The sequence below is a fragment of the Neophocaena asiaeorientalis genome, unplaced genomic scaffold (genome assembly GCF_003031525.2).
Source record: "Neophocaena asiaeorientalis asiaeorientalis breed wild unplaced genomic scaffold, Neophocaena_asiaeorientalis_V1.1 scaffold449, whole genome shotgun sequence".
Taxonomy (NCBI): Eukaryota; Metazoa; Chordata; class Mammalia; order Artiodactyla; family Phocoenidae; genus Neophocaena; species Neophocaena asiaeorientalis.
Window position 1 is genome coordinate 1,502,602 of NW_020175027.1, and position 22,845 is coordinate 1,525,446.

Below are 22,845 nucleotides of genomic sequence, written 5' to 3' on the forward strand. Positions count from 1 at the left end.
GGGGATTCATCTGACCACAAAGCTGGGAACCTTCTCTTTTGAGTGGCATAGGAATAATGACTGGAGAGAAAGAAATGAGTTTCTCAGAACCAGTGGCATAAGGTGTTGACAATTATACTAAATTGGTAAACTTCTGTATAGTTCTTTACAGCCTTTAACATGCTCTCCCATAAATCATCTCCTACTCTCTTACAGGATAACCCTAAGAGGCAGGCAGGAAGTCTGGTATAAATGTGAAAGCACCACCTGTGTAAAGACAGAAAGACAACCCATTGCTTATTAGCTGAGTGAGTTTGAACAAGTTATTAAACCTGGAACTCATTGTCCCCATCCATAAAAGTGGGGAATTTGCACTTTCCTCAGAGAAGGTTTGAGAATTGAATTTTTTTTAATTATGAAAAAGAGCTTCATAAACTACAAAATCAATAAAATGTTAGTTATTAGGGTTAGACAGGACAGTTTATTATTAATCCCCATTTACAGATGAGAAGCTAATGAGGAAGTCAATTGTCCCATGTATTACAGGCAGAAACTGGCAGGTCTTGATGAGGACTCAGGTCTCGTCACTACTGACTCTCACTGTTCAGGGCCTATTTGGTCTTCATCATATGCTGTATCAGGGCAAGAAACTCTGTCTCCTTTTGCTAACATTCTCTTAGTCTAAAGATTTGGGATGACATGGAAATAAGTAAAGACAGTGGCTAGGAGAATCTGTGACTCTAGCATAAAGCAAAGGATTGGTCCATTCAAATTCTGTAATAAAAGCTTAGTATGTATGGTCTAATGACCTGTGGAAATCAAATATAAGGTTGACATTGATAATAATTTTCCAAAAAGGATATGGGGAGAATTCTTAATAATTCCAGAGGTTTAAATAGCAATAACCCACAAAATGCAGTTAACTGTCAATCTCATTCAGTACAAATACTGGAAGGAGCATTAAAGGTTATCATATGAACAATCAGAAAAACAAAGTGATGTCCCCAAATCGCACAATGCCACTTTCATGGATGATTATTTTTTAAGCACCCATTTTCATTTTAGCTAAGATAATTCCATTAGTTATGGAGACCATCCACATGCAGGAAGTAAATCCAGTACTGTGCTGGAGACAATGTGTACCAGCAGGTGAGAGGCTATTTATTTTAAGCATCTCTTCCCAAACTCTCTATTCAGTGATGTTGACTTGGGAGCTTGAAATCGGTAAAGGCAGGAGTATTTATACCATGGAAATCGTCAAATGCTACAAATCCCTCCTTCCCTTCCTCCCCTCTCCAGAGTCTGTTGTTATTAAACATCTACCAGCACAGCAGAGTGAAACAGACCCTACTCATTTTAGAAACCAAATAGAGCAAAGGCCAAAACCAATCACACCTTTGCTGTCACTTCAGCAGGTTCTCTCCTACTTCTTGCTCAACAGGGATCCTCTAGATCTGGAACTTTCCACAGAGAAGGAAATATTCATTTCATTTAATAAACATTCACTGAATACATGTACCTTGTAGTAAGCTGGCTGTAGGGCTGCATGACAAGGAAAGACCATTTCCCTACTGTCATAAGCAGACCCAGGACTTGAGGGCCCTTGGTTGGTAAAGACCAAGGAAAGAAAACTGAGGTTTGATGGACAAGTGTTCAGGGGATCAGAAATATTTATTAGATCTATGCAAAAGATAAGCTGCCCTTAGAAACAGAAAAAGAAATTAGGGGCCTTAAAAATTTTTTTTTTTTTGCCAAGGAGCCCAATTTGATTCTGAAATCTGATCCATCTGCTGCTTCAATATGATTCCATATATTTTTAGTTGCTAATAATTTAGACACACTGAGATACTGAAGGTATCCCTCAAAGTCCAGCTGCCACATACCTACCTTTCTGAGTTTCTTTATTGTCACTGTAGATCTCCCAGTTCTGTTTCACGCTGAAGTCTGAGGTCACTGAGGGCTTCCTCAGCTTTGCATTTTTCCTGAAAGAAAAAAAGAAAGATTTTGTTCACTTAAATAGGTTCTTTAAAACCCTGTGGGTGAGAAAAATTTTGTGTCAAAAAGGCTGATGCCAAGTCTCCTATAGAGATGGTGAGAAGAGATAAGGGAAGTAACCAAACTTTAGAAGCCCAGCACTTTCATAATGGAAACCTACAAGAGTGAAAGAATTGAGGAATCTCGCAACCTACTTATACACATCACCTGGAGTGACACCTCTATGACCACTACTCAATTGTGATAGAGGGCTGTAACACATCAATTAACTAGCTAATTAATTACTGCTGTGTTTAATTAAAAGCTACTGGCACAGCCAAGGGTCCCAGTGCTTGCCTGAATCCTATCATGTCATCAGGACTCAGGAAGTCCTGGTGGGTTTACTGTTTTTTCCAAGAGCTTACACCTTATCTAAATTCAAATCACATCACCTGCAAATCTCTATGCAAGTGCTGTCCCTTAGGCTGGTATTTCTCATATGTATCACCCCTGGTGCAGAGAATGGCAGAAGGGCAACCCAGGAGGTCAGGGGCTGAAGCTCTCGTGAGTCCAGATACCTTGGAATTTTTTTCTCTTAACACATTATGGAAATTTATATCCTATGTTCAGTATTCAAATAAAGTTTTAAGTTTATAACTACTGGAATTGAGTGTAACAAGGCCTGAATAAACGGAGAATATACCAGGTTTGTTCATTATTTATTATTACTAAGATGCCAATTCTTCCCCAATTGATCTTTAGATGCAATTGAAGTCCAAGCAAACCCCCAGCAGGGGACTTTCCTGGTGGTCCAGTGGGTAGGACTCCAAGCTCCCAATGCAGGGGGCCCAGGTTCGATCCCTGGCCAGGGAACTAGATTCCACATGCATGCCTCAACTAAGACCTGGCACAGCCTAAATAAATAAATATTAAAAAGAAAAAAACCCAGCAGGTTTTGTTTTTTAGTTTTAGGGGTTGTTGTTTTTGTGGGGTTTTTTTTAGAAACTGACAATGTGATTCTATGGAAATTAGAGGACTTAAAATAGCCAGGACAATTTTGAGAAATAAAAAAGTTGAAGAACTAACACTACCTGATTTTAAGACTTATCATAAAGCAATGGTCATCAAGACAATGTAACACTGGCATAAAGACAGACAACTCAATCAATGTAACAGAGCAGAGAGCTCAGAAATAAACCCAACACGAATACAGAAAACTGATTTTGGACAAAATGCAAAAGCAATCCAGCAGAGATAGTCTTTTCAACAAGTGGGCTGAAACAATTAGATATGCACGTGCAAAAAAATGAACTTTGATCCATACCTTGCAAAACGGATCCTAAATGTGAAACCTAAAACAATAAAACTTATAGAAGAAACATAGAGGAAATCTTTGCAAACTTGGGGTAGGCAAAGATTTCTTAAACACTTTAACACCCCACTTTCACCCATGGACAGATCATCCAAAATGAAAATCAATAAGGAAACACAAGCTGTAAATGATACATTAAACAAGATGGACTTAATTGATATTTATAGGACACTCCATCCAAAAGCAACAGAATACACATTTTTCTCAAGTGCTCATGGAACATTCTCCAGGATAGATCATATCTTGGGTCACAAATCAAGCCTTGGTAAGTTTAAGAAAATTGAAATTGTATCAAGTATCTTTTCCGACCACAACGCCATGAGACTAGATATCAATTACAGGAAAAGATCTGTAAAATATGTAACTAATATTTCTGATATGCAGAGATCCCTTCGTTTTCTTCCACCTCAGATTTGTGTTTTTATGGGTCGAGGTTACTGAAATCGGAACTCTGGCTGCATGGCGAGAACAATGTCGTGAATCCTAAATATGTTTGAATAACAAACTGGGACGCATTTCTAATAAAAGTTTATAAACATTATTATATGTATGTAAGTCCCCACAAATTAAGTCACATGATTATGTAGATGAAAAGGGACTTCAAATCCTGCGTAACATAGATTACCCACCACCAGCTTCTACAGGAGGTAAGGACTTGCTTGTCTTTCTGAATCTCCCAATGACGTCTTAATGTACCATAGAATCATGAGTACCAGTAAAGAGCTCATTTCCTCTCCTAAAATTAGAATACTCTGGGATATAAGTGCATTCTATCTGTTCACTCAGCAGCAAATGTATTTCTTGAATTCATATTTAATATATATTGAACACCTACTACTAACTATTGAATGACTGGCATTTAACTATATTATTATTGATATTGTGGAAGAATAACTGTTGGGTGCATCAGCTATAGCCGAATTTTCTTCAACAGTTAAATCTTGACCTTTCACTTGAGTAGATATGATACTGAAAAGAAAATCTGTTGGAGATTGTGTACAACCTGCTCTGGTCTTCTTAAAAGTCTTTCTCAAAGGTTACAAGAGTTTGCTCTGAAAAATCACGTAATTAAATGAGAATTTCTTTTCTATGATGTCTTTGAACTATCTTAAAACTATCTGTACACATGTAGAGTTTGTTTAGTTACTATACAAAAAACATATCACAAAAAAGTCTTTAATCTACTTTTAATTGAAAAATCATTGATTTTTACCTACCTACCCTGCTACCTAACCTTCAAACACAAAGGTAAACCAATAATCGTTTTCCAGTCTCTCTGTTTTATGCAGATAGACCAAAAAAGATCAAACTAAAGCAAAATTATAGAGATTTTCTTACAAATTTTCTTCAACACATTTCCCCTTTAAAACAAAATGTTGTTGACATCTTCAATTTCAACATTTCAACAGTTAAAACCCTTTGAGACATCATCTCATTCAGTGATGCCTGGGGTGTATTTTCCACAAGGTAGAAGTTTCCTGAGATACTCTCCACTTCATTGCTTCCCCAGAAACCTGCAGGAAATTTTAATTACTTTTTCATTTGATTTTCTAAAGAACCGAAGGGTGATTTTCTGGAATGTGCTTTTAAAAAGAAGGTAGCCGGGGCTTCCCTGGTGGCGCAGTGGTTGAGAGTCCGCCTGCCGATGCAGGGGACATGGGTTCGTGCCCCAGTCTGGGAGGATCCCACATGCCGCGGAGCGGCTGGGCCCGTGAGCCATGGCCGCTGGGCCTGTGCGTCTGGAGCCTGTGCTCCGCAACGGGAGAGGTCGCAGCAGTGAGAGGCCCACGTACCGCAAAACAAAAAAAAAAAAACAAACAGAAGGTAGCCAAAAATCCTATTAAAATCTTTTTCACACTATACCAGGATCATTTGCCCTGAAAACTAGTCCACTTTTGTGCTCCTAGAGCTACAGCCCACTAAAAGAGCAAACAACCTTCAGATCTACAAACACTATCTCCTGAAGGAATTTGACCTCAACCCCTCAGGAGATCCAAGAAAAGAAAAGTCAGTCTTTGGGAATTCCCTGGTTGCGCAGTGGTTAAGACTCCACGCTTCCAATGCAGAGGGCCCAGATTTGATCCCTGGTCAGGGAACTAGATCCCACATGCATGCCGCAGCTAAGAGTTTGCATGCCACAACCAAGACCCGGCGCAACCAAATACATAAATTAATTAATTAATAACAACAAAAAAAAGTCAGTCTTCTCTTAATTGAGTCACCACTTAACTCACTGGTTCATCAGATAAGGAAAAAGCAATTTCAGTCAGCTGTGTATTTACATTTATCTCAAATTACATTTTTCATCCCAAAATTTCACTGGTTTCCAGTTCTGGTTCCCTGAGGTATGAGCTACCCTCTCTCACCTGTGTGGATAACATCCCTTTTGGGCAGTACAACTGGCTTAAAAGCTACTAAACAAAACAGAAATACATGTTGAATGGCTTCTTTAAATGCAAGTGGTACTAAAGAAGGAGCCATAATAAAGTTATTACAATAATCTGCTTGAGTGGACAAGGAGAACCCACAAAGCGGTAGTATCTGTTTACCTCCACGTACAGTTTTTGTAGCATTTTCCCAAGACTCAAAAAAAAAAAGCATTAAAGATAATCTCAATGACCAACCATTGGACTGGGGGCCGAAGACACAGGTGCAAGCCCGTATCTTGCTTATGGCTTCATATCAGCATAAGACTATGCCCACTCTTGGCTAGACGCCTACTTCTCACATGTATTCATAATATTATATATCCATGTTTTGTGTTTACCTTTCTAAATGACATAATTTCTACAAAGATAATTTAGAACTACAGTGTCTGCTTTGGGGAACGTTCAAAATGAACAAAAGGGGGAAAGGAGTTAAAATATACATAAAAACAGAAAAGGAATAAAACTGCAAAAAATACCAATTTCAAAATGATGGCAGCACTCCAGTCACCTGAAACTCACATATCTGGCACCATGAAGAATCCAAAAGAAGACTGAAAGTCAGGAAAGGATGAACAGCACCCTGTGAGACACCCCTCCTTGGCACAGGACTACGTTCAAGGGGGTTTAACACTCAATTCTAGTATATCTGATCATTTTGCTTTCTGAGTCTTCAGCAAACGAAGGTAACTCAGGAAGGAAGGAAGAGAGAACCAACAATAGTAAATTGTAACCTGTCAGCCTGACAGCAAAAACAGAAAATGCACACAGGAACTCAAAAAGCCAAGCTGAACTACCATCCCCCAAATCCTGAGGATATCACTATACTACAGTCCAGGATGAAACTCGGCTTCATAATGACGACCCTGAGTTAGCAAGGAAAGCTGAAGGTATTTTGCAAAGAGTTATTAAAAGCAAGGCACTGGGGGGCTCCATATGCTTACCAAAAGACGTGACAGACTGCCCATGGCAGCACTCTACGTGACAGCCACAAAGTAGAAAGTACCCAAATGGCCATTAATAGTAAAATGGATAAATGAATTGTGATATCTTCAACAACAAGCTCACAAGCATAACGTTGAGTGCAAGAAGCCAAACCCATGGAGTAAGGAAAAGAACAGGCAAGAGATCATGCCTGGCGGGGGTCAGGGAGGGGCTGTAGTGATTGGTTGGAAGGGAGCACGGGAGCTTCTAAGTAACATGCTGTTTCCTGACCTGGATGCTGAATATGCGAGCATTCCATCTGGAAAGATTCAGCAAGCTGTACACCAAGCTCTGTGCTCCTTTCTGTATGTGTATTTGTCTCTGAAGAACACATTCACAAAATATTACACAGTATACTCGATGAAGTATACATTTCTTGTCTTCGTGGTAAATCCAATCATGAACACTTCACAATTCAGATTTCAAGTAACCAGAGGCAACCCCAGGCAAAATTTGAAGCACATGAGATGTTTATCTTTCCTCCCTCAGTTCCACATTCTCTTTCTGGGGCTTTTCTATCTTTTGGAAAGCAACTCCCGACCAAGCGTGGTCACACACCACGCCCCCCACCCCCCCCCCCCCGCCCCTTTTCTCATTTCCTCAGCAGAGTTTAATACACACACAGATCTCCCAGGGATCCCGTTAAAATGCAGATGCCTCAGTAGGTCTGTGGTGGGACCTAGAGCCCGCATGTCTAGAAAAACTCCCAGGTGTGGCCAATGCTGCTTGAGTGAGGCCTCGGGCTGCAGAGCCTGAGGAAAGACGTGATTTAAAACCTGTGCCTGCCAGGCTCCTGGGTGCTGAGGAATGCCTCATCCCGGGAATATGAGCATGGAAGTTTTAGGACCCATATCTGGTGGAACATTCTTGGCTTCCCAATGCCTCTCAAATTGCATCCCTATTAGCTCTACCAACTCAGGGACAAAAACTAGTAGTTGGGGACAGTAAAGTAAAAACCTGCTCCTACTCTAGGGAGTTTTGCTCTGTTTCTCATTAAAACTTCACCTTTGGACTTGTTAGCATGGTGCCTTTCCCATAGCACTTACAGGAGGGAGGGAGGGAGGGAGGGAGAAGTAGAGAAAGAAAGCGAGCAAGCAAGCAGTTAGTTTGCCTGGGAAAGTGCAGCAATGTGAAGTGCTGGTGCGACTTGCCAGATGGCTGAGAGGCTGCTTAAATCCAAGATGTCTCTTCCATGAGGGGCTCAGTTTGCAGTTACGAATATTTTCATGAAGAGTGAGGTTGTAGGGTGAGAATGGAGGAGTAGACACCAGGGTGAGTAAGCCCTCTTCTCCCAGGGCATCTCAGAGCCCTGAATACAGATAGGACAAGCCTTTTCCTGGCAGATGGAAAAATGTTAATAACTTTAAAGCCTCCCCAGAAACTTGGTATGTGGTTTTGAAGTGTTTAGGCATTTGGAAGGGGTACAAGGGGAATATAACATATGTATAGGGATTTTTCCCAGATTCAAATAAATATTTGAAAATTTTCTGGTGTGCATTTTATAAGATGGAAGCAAAAAAAAAAAAAAGAAACAAATGCTCTCTGATCTCTCCAAAACATTCCCATAACATAGGGAATCTCGAAAACAGAGTATCTGAAAAACATTTTATTTAGTAGCTGCAATGGTTAATTTTATGTGTCAACTTGGCTAGGCTGCAGTGCTTACGTATTTGGTTGTACATGTCTGGAAGGTGCTGTGAAGGTCTTTTGTACATGAGATTAATAAAGCAGATTACCCTCCATAATGTGGGCAGGCCTCTTCCAGTGAGTTGAAGACCTTTAAATGAAAACTGATCATCCCCAAGGAAGAGGGAATTTTGCCAGCCCACTGCCTTCCCTGAGTCTCCAGCCTACCCGCCCAGCCTGCAGATTTCAGACTCGCCAGCCTCCACAATTGTGTGAGCTAATTCCTTAAAATAAATCCACCCCCAGCCGCCGCCTCTATACACACACACACACACACACACACACACACACACACACACACTCACATCTTACTGGTTCTGTTTCTCCGGAGAACCCTAACATAATGGGTTATGTCATTGTACTTTCGTTGGAGTTTATCACATAAACAAATACAACAGCTTCGCAGTGAATATATGTTAGCACTGCTTAAAAGAGTTGAGTAAGATTATTCAGCTTACTTGGTTGAATAAGTTGAACTCAAGAAGAACTGAATTCTTATTCAGCTGCTGAATGAGAACTTTAATTTTAAATAGCATTCAACAGAATGGGCCACTTTTTAAGGGCCCAAATGCTCACATAATATAACATTTTAATTCTCACAGGGCTCATTAGGATTGTAACAGCCTGTCTACTAGATCAGAGGACTTCTGTGGACAGAGTTTATTAGTCCAAAGACAGCTTATTCACTGAAATCTTTTAGGAGAGAGGCAATACATTATCTTTTTAGACCAATATAAAACCTCCAGATCTGTACACATGGAATCAATCTAACGCTCATTTCTGGTTCGGTGCCTTCCTTTAGCCTCCCATGAATTTGTACTCAAGACTAGGACTGCTCAGACAGAGTACATGTTCCTAGAGCATCAATTAGCTCATCCCCTAGGTCAATAGGTGAGAGATGCAGAAGTGGAAGTTGCATTTCCCAGCATGTCAGTGCTCTGCGCCCAAGTAACAGCCACCCAACGCAAGCCTATTACCGCCACTGAAGGCAGCCGCTGCAAGCGAACCCAGTGCTAGGCACGGTGCCCACTCCCCGGGGACTTCTTCCTGACACAGACATTCCACATGCTTTGTGTTTGTTCATTTTGTCCTTGTTCCCGTAACTTGGCAGCCACAACCCATATACCTCCATCTATCAAGTTACCTTCACCGTAAAAAGATAAATAAATAAACTGCAAAATCCTATATTTTCACTGTTTAAAACATCTACAGTTTATGCTGGACTGGGATTCTGGACTGCTGCATGTCTCTGTCGATTAAGAATGTAACGTAGGGTTTTTTTTTATTGTGCTTATATCTTATTAGGATTGTTACTGTTTTTGAGTATTCCGGTTGCAAAGCTGTACAGATAGGGAGAGGTCGGCCCCATTCCTACTTTTTTTTTTATATATGTCTTGTGTGTGTTTGCAGAATATTAGGTTTTTCTGGAATGCACATACTACGTTAGAGCAAAAATGCATGCGCTATAATTCATTCACTAACATCCCCAAGCTACTCATATCTGCCAGACTGAAGTACAGGCTATGCCAACAGATCCCCAAGGAGGAAAAGGAAAAGTATTTGCATCACCAACACTAACACTAGTTTACGGCATGTCTGTCAGAAAACATGACATACAAATGTCCTAAAACACGGATTTTCTAAGCAAATGTCAGTTGACTCCTCAGAAGTTCTTCTGCCTCAGCCAGAGCAGACTGTAACTCTGCTCTTTAGGAGCAAGAATTACAGCGTGACTGTGTCACATCAGGGGATGAACTGTGCGGCCACCACGCCTAAGGAGATGGGCAACAAGCCAGCACATGCTGCCTCAACCCCCCTGACCCTCCACCTCGGGACCGGGCAGCCACAGGTGGCTCACAGCAGGGGAGACTTCCACCACTGCATTCAGGTTTCAAAATGAATAACTCACTTGCACTTTTTTGTTTTCTAGCCAGACATTAAAACAAACAAGCAAACAAAAACACTCTAGGTCAGAGATACCATTATGACAAAATGCCCACTTGAGCGTGCTCCATAACTGTGTAGTTGTAAATGATCACAAGAGGGTATCGTGGCTGAACATTCCCCAGAATGTCCCCCCAAATTTTTAAAACTTGAAATTAAAAAAAAAAAAGAAATTGAAGAGAGTGGTTGCCAGGAGTGTGGGGCGGTGGCGGGGGGCGGTGGGATGGAGCTCTCAGAATCTCTTTATCTGGAGTGCTTCCGCCTGGTCACCTGAAAAGGACAGGTATGAGTACATTTAAGGGGAAACTCTTGATGGAGCCTGTATTTGGGGCCGACAAAAATTACAAGACACAGAGCTTTTGTAGCTATCCAAATTTCTTATCTCTATAAAAAAGAAATTTCATATTTCCATAGTTTTTCTTTTCTTGTGGTTAAGAAACATATAATGTGAAATCTACCTTCTTGACAAACTTGTAAGTGTGCGGTACTGTCACCTACATGCACACTGTTGCAGAGCAGATCTCTAGAGCTTGTTCACGTTGAACGACTGAAACTCTCTAACCCACGGAACAGCGACTCTTCATTTCCCAATCCCCCAACCCCTGCCAACCACCATGCTACTTTCTAAGAGTTGGCTATTTTGATACCTCATGTAAGTGGAATTATACATTATTGGTCCTTCTGTGACTGGTTTATTTCACTTAGCATAAGGTCCTCAAGGTTCACCCATGTTGTCACATACTGCAGAAGTTCCTTCTTTTTTTTAAAGCTGAGTGATATTCCACTGTATGTATACACCCCATTTTCTTTATTCATTCATCTGTCAATGGACACTTCAGCTGTTTCCAACTCTTAGCTATTGTGAATAGTATTGCAATGATCATGGGAGTGCAGATATCTCTTCAAGATCCTGATCTCAATCCTTTTGGATATACATGCAGAAGTGGGATTGCTGGATCATACGGTAGTTCTATTTTCAACTTTTTGGAGGAACCTGCATACTGTTTTCCATAGCGGCTGCACTACTTTACATTCCCACCAACAGTGTACAGGCTCCCAATTTCTCCACATTCTAACTTGCACTTATTACCTTCTGTGTTTTTAATAACAGCCATCATAACAGGTATGAGGCAATATTTCACTGTGGTTTTGATCTGCATTCCTCTGATGATTAGTGATGTTGAGCATCTTTTCATCTCCTCAAAAATTTTTTTGCCTGAAGGACAAAATATTCCAGCAATGAAAGGAAACGCCATTGTGGTACCAGAAAATATGACCTCTCATCACTAAGTTCCCTTATTTTTGATCAGAAATCATTCCATTCCAATTGATTTTTTTACCTGTCTTAAAACTGTGACAGACAAGTACTTCCAGCTTCAAATGAAGAGAAGGAAAGACATCAGGGGAAAAGGTGTTCTGGATATCTCAGTGCTCAGCCCTCCTCCCCCAAGGACACACTATCAGAGCAGCATCACCTGGAGGTAGAAAATATTGTACAGCACCACCTGTTGAGCCTGAACAAGGTAACTCTGAAATGCTAAGAATATCCAAGAGCAAAAAAGAGAGTAAAGATAGACTATCTTTGGGTCAAAATATGATCCCACAAACTTGAAAGGGGGGGAAGTAACACGATTAAAGGTCTAAGGGCACCATGGAACCACATGTTCACCGATCTTCAGGGCAGGATCACAACTGACACTTGAATTTACCAGGGCATATTCACAGGTAGGAAACAGGGGTTGCAAACTGGAAATGGTATCTTTCCCACCTCACGGAGTACGCAAAATTAGAAATTTCTACTTAAAAGCTGGATGTTTCACCATTCTTTATAAGCTGGCATCGCTGGCAACACTGGGCCTATATCCTGCCTGTCAGCATCTGTCCGTCCCCCCAGCAGATAAAGCAGAGGCTGCTACTGGGCCCCAACTCCATTCTATCGGGTCAGTGTTACCTGCCTGGCCGCGGAGGCCTCTGAGTTTGTGAGCCCCTCTCCTTGACATCAGTCACAGCCCACGGGATGGTGAAGATGGGAACCTGAAGATGATCTGACCAGGACCTAGAATCTCTCTCGTTGAAACTGTATCATCACCACACAAGATAAGTGGAGATAACGTCTCTACTGGAGAGAGGAAAATACTGCCTGAATTTAGCAGGTGTGCTTGATTTCCGACCCCCAGTGAGACCTGGACCCAGACCACCCACCTCATGACTCTTCCTGTTCGTCACACTCACCGGTGCCTCTGGAGAGGGAGCGGCTGGCCAAGAAACTCTGATTTTCGACGGGGTATGATTTTTAAGCACCCAGTTCCTAGCATAGTCCCAGGCACACGTGGATACAAAAAAAATCTTTTTTAAATGAAGTAATTAAAATGAATGACATAGGAAAAAAGCACGAAGAGTTTCTTCTGTGGGCAAATGACAGACATGATCCTTAAGACTGGGACCAATTTAAGATGAACTTCTTCCACAATATTTTTGCCCTCAATTTAAATGATGGACAAGATCGATAAGCAACGAAAAATGGAGAAACTAATGTTTTCAATCTTTTATAGTTCTTGAGGAGTTCAAGTCCTTTTAGAACAGTATTTCTCACACTTGACTAACATGTAGACCTTATTAAAGAAAATACCCCCGATGGATTGCAGAGTTGACGTAAATATTGTCTATATCATGTTACGAACTACGAACGAACATAAACAGATATAAACTAATTATACTTATAGTTCCAAAACATTAATGTGCCCAACACACGTTTGAAAATCAATGGAATGATAATTAACAACATTCATTTAATCCAACAAGGGATGCACTTCCACTGAAACTACATACCCACAGCTAATGTCAGTAGGCACTGACACACAGCTTGTGTGCTGCACTTTTGAGTTACATTTACAAGATCAAAACCCCATTCCCCATCACTTTTCCATTGAGAACACAGAGACTCCAACACTCTATGTTGTCAATCAGTTTCATTTTACACGGACACATCACTTACTAAGCCCACTGCTGTGCCTTCCTCATCAGCCCATGACAAGTGGGGCTGTGGGTGCCGCATAACCAGTCTGAAACAAAGAGGCAGGTTTTGAAATGCTGTAGCCAGATCTGTCATGCAAGCGTCATCCAGGTGATTGCAAATGTGCTCCAAATAATTTGTTTTATATTAGCATATAATGATAACACAAAATGAAAACAAAAATATTGGGTCTTCTAAGACTCCCAAAGCATACAAGACCCAAAGGGCCCCTGATTGGAGAAACATTCTTGACATGAAATGTCCATAGTCCGAGGATGTGACCAGAGGTATTTTTCCATTTATTATACTGCATCCCAGGTCCTTCAGGTGTTAGAAACTCCTAGATATTTTAAAAGGTGAAACAATAAGCTTCTTGAAGGTCAGGGTCACTCTAGTGCCTGGGACACTGGCAGGCACATGAACACTGAGGGAATTAAAGAAACATGTCTGAGCTACTGCATCTATATATCTTTATAAGACATACAAATGAAGGCCTTAAGGTTTAAATTCACTTTCCTCTTTTTATAATTACTCTGACAAAAGCAATTATAATTTGGAAGACCCCAAACACTTACCAGTTGAAGCAATGAAACTGTTTTTCTTGGTTTTTTGTTTGTTTTTTAAATTTTTGGCTGGGCCGTGCGGCATCTCGGATCTTAGTTCCCCGACCAGTAATCGAACCCTGCCCCCTGCACTGGAAGCACAGAGTCTTAACCACTGGACCACCAAGGAAGTCCCATGAAACTGTTTTTTTGAGGAACTAATTTCTATGAAATCATATGTGTCATTCCACCATTACAACTTTCCTCTGGGAAACAGTGTTTACTTCCCATTTTACAACATGGCATGAGACTAATAGTCAGATAGGAGAAGCCCGAGTATCATGATAAATAACCTCTTCCCATTTCTTCCTTCCAACAATATACCGCTGTCAGACCCTACCTAAACTTTACCAAGCTACACATGAAGCAAGAAGGTATACTGTATATACCCTCTTAGGAGAAGAAAGCAGACATCTGAATCACTACAGCATCCTAACCTTCCCCATCACCTAAAAGCTCTCTCCACCGTCAGCCTCTAAGCTTCCATTCACAGCACATTAGCCTGTTTCAACCACTTCCATTTTACAAATGAAATAAGATCATGTAACCTGGGAACAAACTGAGAAACAGGTAAAGATGTTTACATGCTCAAAGTGACAGGAGCAGTATGACTGTGAATTTCAACAGTGATTCAGGATAGGAGTAAATGAAAACTTCAGGTTAAAAGCCAAGCCAGAGAAGAGTCTGCGGCTCTTAGAGCGTAGTCTTCCAATGATACCTCATTTTAAGCCTTTCTCTTTTTTTTTTTTTTTTTTTTTTTTTTGCGGTACGCGGGCCTCTCACTGTTGTGGCCTCTCCCGTTGCGGAGCACAGGCTCCGGACGCGCAGGCTCAGCGGCCATGGCTCACGGGTCCAGCCACTCTGCGGCATGTGGGATCCCCCCGGACCAGGGCACAAACCCGTGTCCCCTGCATCTGCAGGCAGACTCTCAACCACTGCGCCACCAGGGAAGCCCCTAAGCCTTTCTCTTTTTGTCCACACCATAAGGCAGAGTAAACAAGCTCTCATCAAAATCTGACAGCAAAGCTCGGAACAAACAGTGAGATCTGAGGGTCAGAGCAGGCCAGAATACCTTTCTGGGGCCAGGAGGCCAAAAAGAAGTTACTATCTTGAGATGAAACTCAAATATCAGAACCAGACGGGGTCACCACCAGCAAGCAGAGCTCAGAAAAACTAAGCCACACACAGATTCCTGCCAGGCCCAGGCGCAAGGTTTGGAAGGTTCAAGGTAGTCTATGGTTTTCACAGACAGGTAGGCTTCTCCCACTCAGCAGTAATGACACATATAATTGTGACAGAGGATATATTGAAGGGAAAAAACAAAAAGCAACAACCCAGCAACAATTAGAAAATAAAGATATATAGAGAGATATACAGATAAAGATATAGATAGATAGATAGATCTTTATGCATCTGTCTCTATACATCTCCAGTTCTGAGTGCATAAAAGGCAGAGAATCTCTGGAAAGCCTGTGGCTAGCACACTGATAGGCCCCAAAGCCAGGGCCAAAGGAAAGCATTACACACAGTCAAAAACACTCGGTGGCGCAGTGGTTAAGAATCCGCCTGCCAATGCAGGGAACAGGGGTTCAAGCCCTGGCCCAGGAAGATCCCACATGCCGCAGAGCACCACAACTACTGAGCCTGCACTCTAGAACCCATGAGCCACAACTACTGAGCCCGCATGCCAGAGCTACTGAGCCTGTGCTCTAGAGCCTGTGCTCCGCAACAACAGAAGCCACGACAATGAGAAGCCACCACAAAGAGAAGCCCGTGCATCACAACGAAGATTAGCTCCCTCTTGCCGCAACTAGAGAAAGCCCGAGTGCAGCAACGAAGATGCAATGCAGTCAAAAATAAATAAATAAAAACATTTAAAAATAAATACTGTATTAAAAAAAAAAAACAAAACACTCTTCCAGGACCGAGGCTCAACCCACCATCATGCCTCAAGGCTGAAACAAATCTTTATCTCCTTGGAGAGCACAAGATATTACTGGCCATATGAGTGAAAAAAAAATATTTATCTTCAAACACTACAAACACAGTCCAAAAGCACCCAGATGCTCACATTTGGAAGATACTCAAGAGCTGAGATCAACCAGAGAAGAGCTGATTTAACTCTTGCATCTCAAGCTGCCTCGGGGCCATTCTCATTGAGTGGGAAGAGAAGGGAAACTGAGGCACTATCTAATCAATCAGTCAGTGTCCCTCCATCCGTCTGCTCGTCTTCTGCCCCCTCTCACCCTGTCCCTCTCCCTCTGTGTCTCCAGATCACTCTCTGTGTTTATTTCTCTCTTTGCGTCCACCTCTCCTCTCTTCCGTTCTCATCTTGCAAAGCACCACACCATGTAGGTAAAGTGGGTTTATGAAGCAACTGCACTATTGCAAAAGAAGACGATTAGAGGGAAAAGCCCTAAAGTGGAACCCGAGAAAGGGAAATGTAAAGGAAACGCTGACCGATGCTGAAACCACGCCTCTGTGTACTTGTAGCTATGTGTTTTAAAAAATCTAGTGAAGTGGGACTGGTGTTCAACTGTTGCTCTTTTCCTCTCTATTTTAGTCATCATCTTTATAGTTGTACAGACATGCTGAAGTAAACCATTTTGACAACCCATATACAGGTCACACAGGGGTAGTTTTGGTTCCTTCTCCATTAAGTTTCTTGCTTCTAAATTATTCAACAAAAGAGTCCTCTTCAACATTGTGTGTGTAGAAAAGGTGCAAATCACGTGAAACAGCTGACAGCATGGGTCCAATTTTGGCACCTGAACAAATCCCACCCTAGCCCTGTCTGGCAGGTCACCAATCACACTAACCCCTGTTACACCAGATGCACCCACCCTGGGTCTGTCCCTGGTCTGGCCATTGTGGCACAACCAGTGCCCATGCACAAACCCATTGTGGTTCCAGTGCCAGCTGGACCCTTGTGTTTCTGTTTCTAAGAATGCGGGGTTCCAAGTTAATTTATCAACGTGAATCAGTCCACAAATGACAATCGCTATCACTACAAATGGAACTGAGAAAACTCTGAAAAGCTTCAGCTCTGATTAGAGGAGAGAAATGAATTCCTGTTATGCCCTTGCCTCAGTCAAATGCTCAATGTGTGCGTGCGTGCGCACGCACGCACACACACACACACACACACACCCCCTATATACTTCTCTCCTTGCCAGTCTCAGAACACACCAGCGCTCACTAGGAACTTGAAAGTATAGGGAGGGAACCAACAAAAGAAATGAGGAGATCACACCCAGCATGAGCTAACTGCATTCTCAGTATACGGAGCGAGGGATCAAAGAACACGGGCTTATTCGATTCATTCAGCAAGTATTTATTGAGTACACTTATCGTACTGGGTACCAACCTTGCTTTCACCAAGCGAATGTCCCTGGCACCAGAAACTGGCTAGACTAGGTTATTACAAGTCTGCTCTCTGCTTCTCCCCAGACATCCTCTCCCCACGTGATGGATTTTTCTTGGCCTGATGCAATCCTCCTTCCAGAATTCTCTTACACAGCTACATCACCTTGCCCATTCTGGTTTCACCTGCTGGCTGACCTAGTTCTAGCTTACTAGGAAGTGGTGACGGCCCATCCTGACCCTCTGGACCATTACACCTGCCCAACTCAACAGGTCACTCGGACACTCCCGTCCCCAGCCTTTAAGGAAAGGAGTCCCTCAGTATTATAAGAGAAAACGAACTTAAGAATGTGTTAACACATCCCAGAGACCATTTTTATTCTTTCCCAATGCAATGTTATTTTCTCTCTAATATCGCAATTATTGATAACTGAGGAATTTAACCCAAATTTGCTTAATATTTTGATCTAAGAGCTTGAATGATCTTTGAAATGGAAATCGCCACCACGTTTTCCTCTACAGGAACCAAACATTCTTATACTATCTGATATCTGTTCTCCTCAAACTGTACATGAATCCTCCTAGGATAGGCATGGGACAGGGTCACCTGGGGGAAGATGGAGTGCCAGGTGGGAAACTAAGCCACCAGATGAAATGGCACACCTTCCCAGAGAGACAATTTTCCCCTTGAAAGGAAATATAACATTTTAGATTAAAACAAGCCCCAATATATTATAGAGTAAAATGAACAAATGCATGATTTTTTTAAGATAAAAACTCAAGACTTCAAAGAAAGCTCCTGCTTGTGGGCAGTGTGTCAGGCTATGCCCACAATACACGGTGTTTCCTGCAAATAACTCTCTTGCCTTTACAAGTTCTTCGATGAAATTTTTGAGAAATGTTTAACCCACCCTATGAACTTCCTGAGGGCATGAACTACGTCTCCTCTTTCTCTTTGTCTCCAGGGACCTAGGACAGTACATAAGACAGTGCCTGGCACAAAACAGGCACTCTGATGTTTGCAGGATTAATTTGGCTGAAATAATGGCAACAGCACTGTCAATAACAAAAGATTTTTTATCACATTTGAATGGGAGGAAGGGAAGGTGAACAGCTGTATGAGGACATGGAATAGAAGCAACCCAATTTACCAAAACAGCTGATGGCTGCCATGTGAACAGTCAGATGAAGCAACTCTGTTTATTTCTTTTCCACTTGAACAAGTACAGGAAGGCAAATATTGTACCTGTTAATCTCGCAGAAGATGGGGGTGGGGCTTAGGACACAAGTCTACCAGATGACATTGGTGCCATTAAATTTAATAACTTCTGAAGAGTTGGAAAAGCATTGTGATAATAATAATGTCACCAATGGTATTAAGTCCTGGTTTGTATGCTGATCCTAAGAAGGTCATTTTGATCATTTAAAGGTTGTGTCATATATTTGCTGCTGAGACTTGACAACTCTGAAAAGTAGTTCAGTGTGTGTGTGTGTGTGTGTGTGTGTGTGTGTGTGTGTATAAAATGTGGTGTGGGCTTACCTTTCCTTATTCTTAATATTGTTACCTTTATTAACTAGCTGGACCCAAACCAAGTTACACATGAAAGATGATTCGAAGTATATATGGCCTATAGCAAAGTTTAAATTTTTCTACTTCCTTGGTGGAGACACTGCATTTTCACTCATTTGTAAATAATAGAAAAGATGGGTATCACACACACTTTCTCCACACAATCCATCTTATACTGCAATGAGCCACTTTCTATGCCCAGTATTCTCGAACTCTCCAAACTGCGGGGAGAGGCTGTCCGGAGGAAGAAGTGAGGACTCCCAGCCCTGCAGGTCTAAGCGGTTAATGGGTGAGCCAGGCCACTGCTGCCTTCCAGGGCTATTTCCTTTTCTGAGTCATATGTCTCAAATATGTGAACTGCCAACCAAAATGATGCCTTTCAGACCTTCCTAATCATGACAGCCAGAGATCCATAAAATTTCAACGGAAATCCAGAGAGCAGAAAACCATTTTATAGTATTAACACGCTTGTAGCGCCTGAGGAAGAAGTGAAAATAGCTCAAGACATACCAAGACTCCTGGCAGAGACAGATGGAAATTAATCTCAATAAAACCCAACTATCTTTCCCTCTATGCCCTAAACCTGCAGCCATTCCCTTTCGCCTGAGAATTAAGTAACTTGATGTTATGTTACTTCTGTCAGAGCCATAAGAGTAGAGAGTTTATTTTTCATGATTTTATCATTTTATTCTGTGATATAAAAAGCGAGAGTTTTCACTCTCAGTTTACAACATCTGGGATTAAATGCTGCTCTTTTATTAACTGGGCAAGTCCCTTAACGTCTTTAGGTCTAAATTTCTCCATCAATCAGAGATAAGAAAGTCTACGACCCTGTTTAATTCTGAAAATCAAACAAATGAGCTTGTAAAATTGTAGGCATCAATGAATATCTGTGTGCAGCAATATAAATGCACAACAATGTCTTGTTTTCTATGTAGTAGCAGGAAAACAGGGAGTACAAAAACTGCTATAGAGAAAGCCAAACTGGCTAACAGCCCGGGTCATGGCTCAGGTGCCGCTCAGGTGCATCCAGGAGGCCTGGAGTAGAAGGTGCCGCAATCAAGTCGTTGAGAAGTGGGAGCGCTCCTAAATCAGTGTCTGGGAAGATTCTCCGGACTGTGGATTTCACTTTGGCCTGTATAACTAACAAAGTGCCCTTTGCAGGGCTCAGATATGAGCAAGTAAAACTTTCTCCCCACTCTGACTCTGAACGCGTTCCCTTTCCTTAACGCTAGGGCATCTCGTCTTGGGGAAGTCAAAGCGAGTCGGTGAATGGAGAAAAAGGAACTCAGAGAGAGACTAGGAGGGCTGCACGCTCCGCCGTGTAAGAGGGAGAGATGGCAGCGCCCCTGGGAGGACAGGAAACACCACCACCACCTCCCGCCCTCCAAACTACACACGCACCTGGGGATGAACTTGGCCTCGTCCCAGAGTCGTGCCTGGAAGTCCTGCCAAGTCTAGCCAGGGCTCGCCGCGTCCCAGGAGGCGGCCAGAGCCGCCGCCGCGTCCTTGTCGCCCTCGTCCTCCTCGCTGTCCCCGGGGTCGGACCCCGCCTGGTTCTCGCGGCCCCCAGCCAAGGCGCCGTCCCCCGCGGCCGGCCAGCGGAAGCCGAGCGCAAACTCCTGGAAGGTGAGGCGCAGCCGCGGTCGGCTTCCAGCCTCCGGAGCCGGCCTCTGCGTCGGCCGGCAGCACGCGCAGCTCCGCCCACAGCGCGCTGAAATTCTCGCGCTCCAGCTTCCCTGAGCGGTTCGCAGGCGGCGAAGACGGAGCGCAGTCCGGCTAGCTCCTCCAGGTCCCCGTCCGCCTCCGTCCCGCCTGGTGGGGCCAACCGAAAGGGCTCCGCGGCGCGACGGGGCACGCGGTCCGCCCCGGCTGTGGCGACAGCGGGGAGTCCGGAGCCACCTGCTGAACCCCGGGAGCCGCCGCAAATTCGGCGAGTCGGGCTGGTTTGGCCACTGGCGGGAATCTCCGGGCGGGGCGAGGAGCCTGGATGGGACGGCGCGCTCCGACGCGGCTTCGCGTTCTGCCAGCCCTGGAGCGGTGCCAGCGCGCCCCTGACCCCGCGCAAAAATGCCTGCCTGCGACTGAGACCTCGGCGTGGCCGCACGCGCCTTCCCGGCGGGGCCTGGCTCTGCCCAGCCTGGGAGGAGGAGCGCCCAGCTCCGGTTCCCACGCCTCCGGGATTCCGGCTGTGCTTCCCGTGCGGAGCTCTGGAGCCTGAGTTTGGGGCTCTTGGAGTTGGGGGGCCCGGCCGGAGCTGAGAGTGAAGCAGTAGGCTCTTCGGCGTAAACAGTGTTTACTCGGGTCAGTCAAGAGCTGGCAAGAGCGTAGAGAGCTAACTGGACAGAAAGGGGAAAGGAAAGTAGGGGTCGGATTCCAAATTGGTTAACGTTATGTGTATTTTATTCTTTTCTGATTCCGGAAAATTGGTAAACTTCTGTATACACAACAGTTACCAGAAGACCCCCATTCTCTGATTTTACTGGCTTTCTTTAATGCATGCCTGTCCAACATTAAGATCCAACTAGTTAATGCACATTAGGAATCACATAGATCTTCCAGATCCTCAAATCCAAATAATTTTTCACAGTTCTTGTCTCCAAAACCTGAGAAAATTAATAACCAAAGTCCTTGACAGGCAGCAATATTTAAACAAGGACTGAGGTAGCTTTTAAACAAATCTTATGGAAATTATATGTACAGATGTATGTTACCCTTTGATCTTAATTTCAACAGTGCTATTATTGTTTCTTTAATACTGGCTGCTTAATGGGTATAAGATCTTTAAAATTCATTTTTATGCTTCTTTTAAAAAATCTCGTCTTATTTTCAAGAGACCCTCACTTTGTCCTATGACTTATGTTCCCTTTGGTGATTCTCATAGCTTGTGAAAATGCATTTGGGTTATTTTTACTTTATCACATCAGTTCCCTCCACCTTTTAGACTTTTTTATTTATTTCCATTTCTTTTAGTAATGACTCTGTATTCCATTTATTCTCATTCTGAATTCTCTCTATTGCTTATTACTTTGATTGTTTTCAGTGTCATAAAAATAGAGGATTTGACTGACACATTTCTTCAAGCTGATGTTCTTAAACAGGAAGCTAAATGCTAAACATCTGAAGAACTGTTTCTTCTTGAATAGTACAATAAATAAGGTCAACACTCACAGCATCCGTCAAGCTGTAAATGCCACTGATATTCGCCATCTGTAAATTTAACTAGTAAATTATGAGAGGCATTCTATTAAGAAGCCCTGGTCTTAGCAATCTAATTGCTAAGTGAATATAGTTCTGTTCAAGTAGATAGCTAATACATTGGAATGAATTTTATTATTAGTGCAATAAAAATGTTATTGATTTTGGGTTTATGTGCTTTCCTGTTTATTCTAAAGACTGATTTTTCCATATAAAGTAAAAAGTGGCCTCAGTAATGCCACTTATTACCTCGGTAATGCCTTTAAAGCTTTTCAGATATACTTATTAAACTGAATCTTTGAAATATCATTATCATTCTGTTAGCAATTAATAAATATCTGTATTTTTCAAAATAGATAAGTTAATATTTTTAACTGCTTTGCCAGAAATGCTTTCTTGAAGACTGCTCTTGCAACTTCCTTCCTTAACTCACACTGACCTTTGCACTCAATTCTAAATTCTTATATTCTTTGACCTGCTTTGTCCTTTCAATAAGCCCCTTCACTGAGGGGTCATCAAGAAACATGGATTATTCCAAAAGTCTGTGTACACACCTTCTCATTTCCACTGATTTTAATCTACTCCAGTTATCACAACAGTTATCATAACACAACAAACACCTAGTGATTTAAAATAGCAGCCATTTTATTTGCATAATCTCACTGCCATCAACTTGGGCAGGGCTCAGGTAGGTGGTTTTTCTGCTGGCTTGCCTGGGATCATATAGTCATGGT

General features: G+C 42.6%; 1 pseudogene; it reads right to left on the reverse strand.

Annotated features, from left to right (window-relative positions):
• LOC112411723 (ras and EF-hand domain-containing protein-like) overlaps positions 1-22,123 on the reverse strand; it is a 49,837-nt pseudogene extending 27,714 nt beyond the window's left edge.
• Between the last annotated feature and the right edge of the window lie 722 nt (positions 22,124-22,845).